Below are 13,317 nucleotides of genomic sequence, written 5' to 3'. Positions count from 1 at the left end.
TCACCATCTAAGTTACTCACACATATGTGAACATTTTTCCTCTTACATGGCTATTATCCTCACCCATGTGTCTCCTATATGGATGACATATATACGAGACACATATATACTAGACACATGGGCACCACCTCATCCAAGCTCCTCAACTTGCTCCAAAAACCTATAAATAGAGCCTTTGCAAAGAGGAAATCATCGCTCTTCGAATGGCATTGCTATTATCTTAATTTTCTAGAGCATTTGAGTACTATCATAGAAAATCTTGTCTTTAATTCAGTAAGAATGAATCATATCTAATTCTCAATTGCACATCATTTGTAACTTTAATAGTGAATCTTTATCAATCTTCAATGTTGAAAGTTTGAAACTAGTTCTTTTTACTAGCTCTTTGAAAAAAGAGGGATAAAAATTTATTAAGATAGAAAGGATTACAACAAGGAGAGCTCAACAAGGAGCTCTGTCATGAAAAACAATTTCATTAAATTCTTCTACCAGCTCAAAGGGAAGCCACCCCTATCCATAATATTAAAGCATGCATCCATTATTAAACAAAACCCATTTGAAACTTGCATCCATTATAGCCAATATTTCATCAATTTTCTGCAGCGGCATTGGTTTTTTGTGAACTATCACCATAGTGAACCATGGAATACAACCAGAGAGCACTCCCATCACAATGGCAGTCCATCCTTGAACAACACCTGCACAACAAGAGAGCAAAAATGTTTTATGAAATAGGTTTCACTCAAATTTTGAATCTAATACACCTCAACTGTCAAACTAACAAATATGAATATTAATTTAACGACTATCATCACATTCATTGGAAGAGATTCAAATACTGAAAGACATTTAAATTGTCTTTCAAATACTGGCTCCTCTCCCCTAAGTATTCTTTTGCAAAGCAGGGCTAATAATGGGATTTTAACTTACCAGCGCCTGGGGTAAGGCAGAATAGTCCAGTTATAAGATCCAAACAATATAAGAATATAAAATCCAAACAAGTCCATACAAGAAGGCTTGTAGATGCACATATGTTGGTATTAGGAACAGCCATGGATGAAACAACATTGGCAGCATAAGGGGCGCTTCCATTAAAACCACACCAACCCAACCACAAGAAACCAGCTTCAGTCAGCAATAGCAAAAATCTTTCTCTGTACTTTTGTAGCCTATGTCCTACCTGTTCTCCTCAAAAATTCAATCAATAAAAACAATCAGGTCACAGAATCTCCTCATAAATTCAATCAATAGAAACGATGAGGATACCTAGAATCATAGAATTAGTAGGTAACGTAGAAGAAAGTGCTCAAGGAAGAAAAAAGAATTGTGCATACCCAATAAGCTGCAGCAGAGCTAAAATCAATGAAACCCCACTACAAAAGGAATCCTCCTCCCCACAAACTAAAAGCACCAACAGCATATGAAAAGCTGAGCCAGATTGGTACAAATGCACAGAGAGCCATGAATGCTGAATTAACTGCCCATTTCTTCTTCACAATGATTCGATAGAGGATAACAATGCTTCGGTAGAGGAAATCAAGATCTGGTATCATATCCAAAGCCACCAAAGTTAGAGTTACTGATACAAGAGCTGCATATACCATTTGGCTTGCATCTTGTGATAGAGCAGCAGATATCATTTGCGTTGCATTTTGGGGTTCTCCTATGTTAAAGGAAACCGAGTCTGGTACTGGTGTGCCGTTGCGGCGGGGAATCGGCTCTGTGTCCGCCATGGCAGCTACAAATTTAAGCGTTCAATTCAAATCCTATGAAAAAAATCATCAGAGTTTATGATCTATTAGAAAGTCAGAAAGGCGTAATGTATGATATTTATCTTCATAAAACATGATTTTCTACTGATCCCCACCAAAGGGCCTACTACAGAATGTTTAGGAGAGTACAACAGAATAGAAATCAACACAGAATATCACAAATTTCAAATTTCTATGCTAGAAATTAGAAAAAGGCAATCAAATCAAAATTATGGAGCTGCAAAATTGAGGACTCCGATTCTACAACTAAAGCAAAAAAAATCTAGTAAACTTAAAAATTCTTAAATATGCATCTGTGAATTTGACTCCCAAGGGTGGTGAACTTGCTTTTCTCGCAAGAGCTTGAAGATGTTAGTTGGCAGCTAGTCACTGTTGTTAATCAGAGTCTTCTTTTTTGTACCTCTCTTTAGTTTATTAGGTTTACTTACATCCCTCGTGAATGGAACAGAGCTGCTGATTGTTTGGCCAAATGGACTTCTGCTCATGCTCTGGGCTGGAATATTATGGATACAGGGCAGCTTCCCTTTGAGCTGGAACAAGAATTCGATGAACTTGTTGCTCACGACCTTGTTGTAATTCTTTCTGTCTTAATAAATTTTTACCCCTCTTTCTCAAAAAAAAAAATTGCATCAAAGAATTTGAAGCAAATTGCTATTGGTTCCAAGAATACGTCTCAATCTCCTATGTTAAAACTTTACAAATCACTAACTCTGAGCTCAAGAAAGGAAAAACCACGAATAAGTCTTTATATTTACTCACCATTTTTCTCCCTCTCTTTTATTAAAATCTACAGGATGCTCTATGCTGGCGTCTTACAAGAATCTAAGAATTAATAGAAAACAAACTAGATAACCTCTAATAAAAACAGAGTGCTCTGCCCCAAAACAGGGGAGTCCATATAAAGCCTGAAAGGAATTGAAAGACTCCATATAGAGGCATTATGTAATCTCTCCATTATGTTAAATTAAATTTCTCGTGTGTGTGTGTGTCAATTGAATTGTGTGTCTGTATTTTATGTATTTCTTGCCTTTGTTTTCTATAGCCTGACAAATCGTTGAAAGAAAGATCCAATTTTCTTGGAAATCTTTTTTAATTCAGAGAGTGAATCTGATTTCCTAAAAAATTAGGAATGGGGCCAAATCCAATCTAACTAATGCAAACTCACAACCCGTTCTCTTTCAAAAAAATATTGATTGAGGGCACTTCAAACAATGGGAAATCTAATCACAGGAATAGTCAAGAAAACATGTTGAACTAAATGAAATTAAAGCTAATTGCAACCTATGTTACCAAAAATGAGAAAGAGTAATGGCAACATAACAGCAATGGATATATATAAAAACACAGACATACATTTACACATATACACATAGGAGAACTCTTCCAACCTTGGAATGTTAAAGATGCTCTCGCTGCGTTTTGGGAGAGTTAAGATTTGCTGGGACTAAAATGGCCGAGCCGATGTTCCACAAAAGAAAGCTGATGCTGAACTTACATGTTTCCGTCCGGCCTGCAATTTGAAGTTCACCCTTGGTGTCAGTATAGTTTTATGACGGCTTGGTTGAATGTGACTACATCCCATTGCCAACATTTCAGTCGAATATTTTTGAAAAAAGCATCCTTTCTTTGATTAAAATGCCTCTTCTTTTGGACTTGCAAATGGTTACTGCTCTCGGAAGATATACCCATATTATTATACTCTACGTATTAAAGGCAACGTACAAATATGTCATTTTTTGAATTCAAGCCTAATTTTCAAACGTTAAAATCTAGTTGGAACAAAGATGTAATAAAAAAAATTTAAAAAAAATATATCTAGTTTGAAAAGAAACAAACAACAAATATGTAGTAAAAGAGGAAAAATTAGAATAAGAATAGGAAGAATAAATTAATTATTATTTATTTACATATGAATAGAATTACAATGTATAGATTTCATGAAAGCAAACAATGGAGGAAAAATGAAATAAAATTGACTAAACACAAATATTATTTAGTTAGCTTACAAATTGAGCAATTACAAGTTTATTCATAAATCACGGATAAAACAAGTTGCAAAAAATAAATTTCCTTGAAGGTAGGATGCAAATTCAAAGCTGCTAATTTTATTGGAGTAATAATGTGAATTGTTTGCATATGTACTACAGAGTGTTTTTGACATATGGTGGAGGGAAAATAAAACAACCAATTAATTATCTTGTGAATGGAGAATCTCAAAAAACCAATTAAATAGCCCCTGGTGGGATGGGTGTCTCTCCCATTAAAGACCTGTAATTTTTTTTAGAAAGTGCAGTTTCACTGATGCTCTTGGCAAAAGCAAACAATTTTTGAAACAATGCGCATAATTTTGATTAGCTATTAATAATTAGTGCTTAAATTTGTCTCCCTCCACTATAGTTCCAAGGCAGGAACTTGACAATAGTATGTTCATTATTTATTTATAGCCAACATTTAACATTTATAAGCTCTCCCCCTTTGTTATAGTTCTATAGAAAGAACTAAAAAAGACTTTGTTGTTTGTTTGTAATCGACATTTAACATTTGTAATCAATTAAGTTGAGTTGTGGAGACATGTTTATTTCAATTCACAAATATTAGAGGGCATTTTTATGCATCAGTTAGAATTGATTGACGATTTTAGATAATTGAAGATGTTGACTTAACGGGATAATTGGATGCATCAATACAATCTCTCACCAATCAATAAATTTTAAGCCATTAATTTCATGAGTGTTATCACCTCTTGCCAAATAAGAGTCTATTTGTAACTAGGAGTAATAGTCTATCACAAATCAAAATCTTTCCTATAGGAAGAGTTGATCCACTCAACTCTAGAGCTTTGTTTCCAACATGATTGTTGTCTTTTGTACTTGAAAGCAAATAGAAATAAGTAAATTCAAAAGTTGATGATGATTAAAACTCTGCCCACCAAGGACAAAAGAATGAGTTGAAGAGGAATGTCCCAACACTATGATCTTCTCCACAATCCAACCTTGATCCAAAGCAAATTGCCTCATTTGCACCTGTGTTCAAGCCCTAACTTTCTTCCCATTAGACTCACCATATGTGCAACTTCGCATAAGTGGACTTCCCATTCTCTAACTTTATATCCAAATCCCTTACCTCCATCAAGATAAAGTAGACTAAAGATTCCTTTGCAAGATGTTAGAGGCCTTTGGTTTCTCCAAACAATGGATAAACCCCATCTTCAACTGTATATCTACCCCCAAATTTTCAATTTTAATTAATGCGAGACCGAAGGGTTATTTTAATATCTCAAGAGGTGTTAGACAAGAAGATCCTATCTCCCCTTTCCTTTTCATAATAATGGTAGAAACCTTTGGTAGATCTATTAAAAGCCAGACAGAATAAAAAATAAAAGGAGTTTTAGTCGATGAAGGAGCAGATAAAGTAACCCATCAACAATTTGTAGACAATACAATTCTATCTAGGGAAAGTAACCTAGAAGAAGCCAGAAATCTCAAACAAATAATCACCACCTATTCCTTAGCTTCAGGTCTAGAAGTCAACAAAGAAAAATAGGAAATCTTCTTCATGAACACAAATCGTGGAATAGGAACAAGCATTTGTGGAATAATGGGTTTCAGTAAAGGCAATTTTCCTTACAAATACTTAGGGATCCAAATAGAAGAAAAAGTTCGAACAAATAAGATATGAAATCCAGTTATGGATAAAATAGACCAAAGAATGAAAAACTAGAAGGGGAAATGGTTAACAAAGGTAGGAAGAGAAATTAAAATGAAATTTGTTCTCTCAGCAATCCCAACTTATCAAATGTCATGTTTACCTCTTCCAAAGGGAGTCTTAAATAAAATAAATAGCAAGCTAATGAATTTCTTTTGGAAAGGAATGAAAGATAAGAAAAAACAAGCACTAATTAAGCGGGATAAAATTTGTAGACCGAAAGAAGGAGGTTTGGGAATTTAAAATTTAGAATGGAAAAATAAATCCTTAGGAGCGAAGATGGTTTGGAGAATGTTCGAAAATCTCTAAAGAAAGTGGGCACAGATCCTTTATCACAAATACTTAGACCCCACATATCTTTTTTCTCTTCTTAGAACTAAAAACCCACCAAAAGGCTCTCAATCATGGAACTTTTAAATAAAATATAGATCTTTGATCTATAACAATCTAACTTGGGATATAGGGTGATGCAGGAGCATCCTAGGCTTGCTTGCAATCTTGCATGTTAGAGGTGTTTGGATTTAGAGTTGTGGACTCAGTCACCAAAGAGTGTGCTCGATCATTATTGAAAGTAGTGTTGGCCGAGGTGCTCAGCCATTGAAGGGGCTCGATCATTGAAGAGCTTGGTAGATACCATTGCTCGGCACTCTCTATTGTGCTCAACATGTATTGGTTACTTGGCAATGCATGGGAGTTTGTTGACACTCAACATTGTGTTGGTGCCAACTAGAGTTCTTATAGGTTTTCTTGATCGTTTTAGTGCATGTAGTGTGTGATCATGATGTGGATCGATCTAGGAGTTTTGTGGACTTATGTGGGGTCTTGGTTATCTCTCCTATGTGCATTTAATCATGGTTGTAAACTTGGGGGCTTGTCCTAAGTATTTTCGTCGGGTTATCGTAGGTTAACGTGAGGGTTAACACTTTGTATTTAATGTTTGTTGTAAGCTGACTTGTGGTTTAGATATGCATTTAATGTAAGAGTTTATTTAATTTTGTAACCTACTAGGTTGACTTGTGGCTTAGTTGGGTATAATTAAGGGGTTTTGTGGAGTCTTTAGTCATTATCATCCAGCTTGGAGAAGATGATGAAGGGTAGAAGTGAACTTTGAAGAGCTAGTGGTTGTAGTTTAGAAACAAGGAGGTTGTTTGGTGGCTTGTGAGCACAAGTTGAGATCTTGGAGGTTTCTACCAAAGTGTTGTTGTGTTACAGATCTGGACTAGCTGAGATTAGTGTGTAGTTGGATCTTGCAGAACTATTTTGTAATTTTTGTTGTATTTGGCCCTATCTCGGAAGGCCTTACAGTCGGGCATATTGCATGTAAACATTTATATTTATGAATAAAGTGTTGTGATTTGGTATTAGATCTTTCTTTATTGTTGTGTTTCTATTGTGTGGTTATTTGCTGGGGGCTAGGACATCTCTTTTAGGGAATCTCCTATCTTGCACTGCATCAGGTGGTATTAGAGTGAAGGTTTTCTTGAGTGTGTAGATAAATGGTTAAGTAGAGGTAGTTTGAACTAGGACTTGGGTGAAGGTTGGAAGAGATGGTTGATCTAGTAGAGCTTATTGATCTTTTGGATTTCTGGATCTATTGCTTTGGATTTGCAAAGGATCTTGAAAGATGCCTCCAAGAATATTGAACCCTAGGGAAATTGATGATCTTAGTAATGTTGTGGAAGAAAGAATCTTAGAGAAGGTTAAAGAAGATTTTAGATCTAAAATGGAGGAGGTTAAAGCTAGTTTTAGATCTCAGATAGCATTGATGAAGAGTACTGACATGATTGCTGAAATTGTGAGTGCTTTAGGTGGTGTACTTAGGCATGTGGGTACTAAAGGTAGTTATGAGGAAGTTGTTGAAGACTTTAAAGTTGTTGGATCGAGTGGTGAGAATAAAACTGATCATGTGGAGAGCCCTATTGGAATTAGGGCTAGTCAGTTTGCTAGACTTGGATCTCAGTTAAACTTGAAGCATAAAATGGAGGTTTCTAATGTTGGAAATCTAATTGAAAAAGATCATATTGTTTGCAAAGAGGGAGATTGTTGATAAAGAATGTTTTCAATCATTGTTTTGCCACTAATGTCAAACCTACTATTTGCTAGAATGACAATTTTTTATAAGATCCAAGTACCATCACTTAGTTGATTGATGAAGAGGATTTAATCAACAAGATGTAACAAAAGCACCCAAGGGAAAGGTTGAGTTATGGTTTTGTAATGGAGTGCAAGGATCAGTTAAGACAATGATAAAATGATGTATTGATAATACACTTGAAGATACAGAGTTTGATCACACTTAGATACATTAGAACTATAAGTTGTAACAAGGTTGTCTACAAAGGTTGACTAAGTTCATTAGTGAGTGCCGAGCAAGCTAGTTCATGTCGAGCAAATTTTCAGTTAGTGCTGAGCAAATGCAAAATCTAGTGTGTGCTGAGTAATACAGAAGGAGCTAAGCAAGTTCAGGTGTTGAGCAAAGTACTAGATGCCAAGCATTAGTAAAACTTAGTGGATGCTGAGTGAATCCACAGTAGATGCCGAGCATCAGTAAAACGTAGTTGGTGCCGAGTAACACAATATGTGTCAAGCACCGAAATTTCAATAGTCTTGAGTTGCTGCATTATTTGAAAAGTCAAAGATTCACCAAATTTGAGCCGACAAGTTTGTTACCTTGAATTTTGTGAACCAAATGGAGGATAAGGATGATGAGCTAGAGGCACATAATTTCAAGTAAACCATTTTTAGGTAAATTCAAGAGGATTCTTCATTATGTTTCAAGAAGGAACAAGATAAGTGTTAGATTCATTGAATCCCACCTAATCCATTTGATCTAAAATTAAAAGCGAGAAGATGAAGAGCGGAAAAAGTTTTCCAAACTTCTATTTAAGGAGTCACAGGCCAAGAAGCTAGAGTTGCTAAGGTGCCAAGTTGCGAAGCTGCTGAAGGGTGTCAAGGAGAAGGCATTGAGAGGAAGGAACAGAGCATAGAGACTCTTCTTCGATAAGTGACCATATAGGAGATTGCACTGGTACATCGAGCATGGAGACTCAAGGAGACAAAGCTTGAAATGAGGACAAGTTGTCAAAGCTGCAGAGATTGAAAGCTAGGCAATATTGTGAGTTGAATAGAGATCTGAAATCTACAAGTTAAGTTGTGAGTTGTATGAGGTCAAAATTCCTTGTTGTTACTCTCTAACAATTGTACCAGTTAGGGTAAAATCCTATAGACTTAGGTTGGTTTAATAGCCATTTGTAAATCTTTTAATTGGGTGGCATTCTAAGTGAATTTTGTAAAAGCCCTCTAACCAAGCCCACTTCTAACAAGGTGGTTAAATCCTTTAACCAGGTCACATTTAATAGGGTGTTGTAGCCTTTAACAAGGTAGGCCTTTAATAGGGCATCACTTTAGAAGTGTGAGAATTGAATAGCATGTTACTGATGGTTTTTCCCAAATTGGGTTTCCAAGTAAATCACTGTGTTATGTGTTGATTCTTCATGTGTTATTCTTGCATATTGATTTTTAGTAACTTGCTAAGTAGAAAAGTTTAGCTTGGATGCATGAATAGTTTAATGGGCTCATTTTACTTGAAATTTTTTTATTAGGACATTTGGACCTTGAATAACTGATTCACCCCCCTTCTCAGTTATTCTAAAACATTTCTAACAATTGGTGTCAAGGCCATCTACTAGTTTAGTTTATAGGTACTAGAAGCAGGAAGACCAAGATGTCCAAGAGAGAAGTTCCTAAGCTTAACAAAGATAACTTCACTGCATGGAAAAGTCTAATGAAGTTGCACCTTGGATCAATAAGTGATTGTGCACAAACTTCAATTGAAGTAGAACATGTTGATCCATTTGTACCCACTGCAGAAGATATGAAGAAAAAGAAGGAGCATAATTAGACAATGCTAGAGATTGCCTTTGCCCTCAACTATGTTGAATTTGATGACATCAAGGGATGTAATTCTGCATTCAAGATGTGGAAAGCCTTGATGGATATTTATGGAGGAGATCATAATGTTCAAAGAGCAAAAAGAGAAAGCCTTAGAGGAAAGTTTGATAACATGAAAATGGAGGAAGGTGAGAATGCTACTCAATATGCCTCTAGAATGAAAGAAGTAGTAAGTGCAATAAGAAGTCTAGGTGGTCATTTAGAAGATGACACTTTTAATAGAAAATACTTAAGAACCTTGCTCCCCATCTATGCTATTAGAGTTTTAGCCATCCAAGAGTTAAGATATGTACCAACAAACACACTAACTTTTAAAGGAATAGTAGGAAGACTTACTGCATTTGAGTTGTCCAACATTGATAACTACAGACTTGAGAATATTGAATCTGCTTTCAAGGCCAAGCTGTCATTAAAAGATACTAAGCAAATGAAACCAAAGAAGAAAAAAAGACAAAATATGCAACTAGTGACAACAGTACAAATGAAGAAGATGTGGAACAATTGGAAGCACTACTGGCCAAAAGATTTCATAGAGGCAAAGGTAAATTCAAAGGTAAGTTGCCTATGGGCATATGCACCAAGTTGTGGTGCCAAAAAGGTGACAAGGTTTTTTTTCCCCCTAATTTCAATAGCACGTATGTGCTATAGCGCGCACACACTATGGCTTGCGTAACCCAAGCCATAGCGCGTGCACGCTATAGCGCGTACGTGTTATGTGCAAAATGAAAAAAGTATATATGATGGGTTGCAGACCCACAACCCATCATTTTTATGTTCTCTTTTGCTATTCCTAAAGAGAACAACACGTACGCAGGTCAAAAACTCAAGTTTTCACCATCATTTGCTAATATGCCTCCTTGCCAACGAAATTGAAGACAACAAGCACACCCACGACGACGCTGTAAGTGATATGAACTTAGCTTTTCTTTGTTTTTCATATTGTTTTGTAGGTTTTTAATATTGTTTTGTAGGGTTTTTACAAATTTCATTTAGATTTGTTTATTTATTTGGATTTCAATTGATTTTTTATTAGGAAATGTCTATAATCAACTGGAAAATCCACAAGAGCCTCAAAACCCTCAAAACCAAAACCCTCCTCAAGAACAACAACAAATTCCGCAACTCGAACCAATTGCAAGACCTCCGCCAGCCACACAAGAAAATATAATAAATGAAATAGAGAGAGGCAAAACTGAATTAGAAAGACTCATTGCTCGGTTGAAAGAATTCGAACAAACCAATCCAATGAGGGCTCAATTGGCATCATCGCTCAAATCCATTAAGACCCAGATAGCCTCAATTAGTGGTTAGTTAGATATCTGGCAGGTTAAGAGGGATGAACAAAAAATATTTTATGCAAATAAATTGTCATATGAAGATGTTAAAAAAAAAAGAAATACCAAAAGGTAGTATATGTGCATTATTTAGAAAACCCAATGAGCAAAATACTGTTAGAGAGGGTACTAAATGATTCCCCATCCATTGGTGCATACACAATGCTATTAGAAATAATTTTTGGGATAGATGGTGGATGGTTTTTGATGCCCCTCCTTGGAACAATCGCAAGGTCCCCATGTATTTTTTGAAGAAATTATATTGTGAGTTTGTCCTTGGGGAGATCCCCAATTATTTTGATCTATTAGACTCCTAGGATAGAGTTGGAGGGTCATCATTTGAGAGGCCAGGAGCACATCGTGACCCTAATGTAGTTAGGGCACCTGTGGTCAAGCCACAACGTGAGCATGTGACTATTGCTTCAGTTGTGAAGGAAAATGTAGAGGCCAACACTCTAGGGACCATTAATGCTTTGATGTAGACCCTCATCCATTCCACGAGCCCATTAGTTGAGGGGGAGCCTTCTGTACATCGTGGTCACATGTGCACTTCATGCAGATCCCTATGCACATTTGGCACTCATGGTGGAGATGGCGCGGATGATGAGCTTGTCACCGATCAGTTCCTGAATGACACATTTGGCATTGACACACAGGTAAATTACAATTATAATTTACTAATTTGATCACATTTCATATGTATAGTGAATGATTAATTAATTAGCATCTATTGACATTGTTCAAAATTTAGGGTCAAAGTGTTGCTGGGACTAGCAGCAATCCTCTAGGCCCATTTTTTGTCCCTTCCACGAGTCCTGAGGTATGTATCGATTTAATCATTTTAATTAATACATATATTTATTATGTAATCATATTAAGGATTTACAAAAAAAATTATGCATGTGCATCAATTCTCCACAGGACCCTCAACCTTTACCATAGACTCGAAGCATAGACATCATACGAGCTTCACACAGGTACAATTGTTTCATGTTAATTTAATTCATTTGATTATATTTATTTTATGTTTCATGTTAGATGTAACGTGTATTGTATGACATGCAGCTCATGATGTCGGACATACCTCCTCATCTATGACAATCTATTGATAGTGGAGTGGCCGCAGCTGTGGCTAGCTCACAGCCATTGATGGAGGTATGAAAGAATTTTCTTCGTTTTAGTTGTTTATAGTCTAGTTAATCTCAAAATTTCTAATGTTAACCTTTGTTTATATATTACTATAGCTTTTATGCTTTTTACACAAGCAGTATGTATGTTAGGCCTACTGATACTCTTTTAATTATGGATCGAAACCTTTTTTTTGTTTTACTAAGTGGTAAGGGGTAGTTTTGTTTAATGGTTATCTGCTGATAGTAGGTCAGTTTTTGTTAAAGGGTCAGCCCTCTAGTTTTGGTTACTTTTAATTCAAAAACTAGGAGTAAAGGTAAAGAAGAACTAGGAGCACATATTGAAGTTAGAAGTAGATAAGTAGGAAAATCAAATAAAGGTATGAGGACTAAGAGAAGGAGATACTGAAATTAAAAGTAAAGATAGGAATAGAAGATTAGTTATATTCCAAGTTGATTGCAACTAGGAGTAGGACCTACAAGATGGAAGTTATATGTTTTCTATAAATAATAGTCAAGTTTAAAGATATAATTGGTGATTAGATATACTCACCTTGGTCTAGTAGATTCATAAGTGCAGGAGAATTTGTGTTTTAAATTAATATTATTCATAGGCCAAAGTCAAATGTTGAACTTGATAATAGAACTAGGCATATCCTTAGGATTCAAAGAAACTATAGTTTTTGGAATCAACACCATCAACTCTCCTTCACTATTTCTTTGGGATGAATGGAACTAGCATAACAAGATTCTACATTCTTTCATTCTCGTCCTCCTCCTCCTCTCATACAAAATAAACTTGGATAAGATAACTTACTAGACTTTTGGATTCATGGCCCTTCTCTCTTCTTTTCACACTCTTATAGCTATGCTAGTGGGATAAATCATTGAGTATTTTCTTATCTTTTATTTTTGCTCTTTCTTTTCTCAAGTGACCACTTGAGCTTTTGCTATAGCTTTTTCAACACGATGCTTGAGATTGAGACATTTTCTTGAGTGAGGTCTCTTCAACTAGTTGACTTGGAATCTTAGTAAGCTTTAGGATTTTGTTGTTCTTTTATGTATCCTTACAAATGAATGTAATAGTTAATATTCTTGGTTTGGGAGCTTTTTTCCTTCATCTTGGTGATATTTAATCTCCTTGTAGTTTTCCCAAAATCTTTACCTCTTTCTCTTTTTTTCTTCTACTTTATTGTGTGCATGAGGTGGACACATGCTTCCAGTAAAGTGGGGATTACATGTATCATTTGAAGAAGTAAGAACATTTATTTGGTATTAATTTTAGCCCCATTTTAATATACATTATGGGTTCCTACATTGATTTCACACTCTCCTAACACTCGTTGGACCTTCAAATTATTATTTAAGTCCTATATTGATTCATTTTCTTTAAAAACTCAAGGTTACCCTTATCTATAAGTGTGCTTC

At 35.6% G+C, this 13,317-nt stretch overlaps 1 pseudogene; it reads right to left on the bottom strand.

Annotated features, from left to right (window-relative positions):
• Positions 1-522: 522 nt before the first annotated feature.
• The window catches only part of LOC149551091 (ammonium transporter 3 member 2-like), a 38,571-nt pseudogene continuing 25,776 nt past the window's right edge, over positions 523-13,317 (bottom strand).

This window comes from Cupressus sempervirens, chromosome 6 (assembly GCF_028749045.1).
Source record: "Cupressus sempervirens isolate cs-2001-9-10 chromosome 6, ASM2874904v1, whole genome shotgun sequence".
NCBI classification, from domain to species: domain Eukaryota; kingdom Viridiplantae; phylum Streptophyta; class Pinopsida; order Cupressales; family Cupressaceae; genus Cupressus; species Cupressus sempervirens.
Note: the sequence above shows the minus strand (reverse complement) of the source record. Positions and strands in the feature narration are given on the sequence as shown.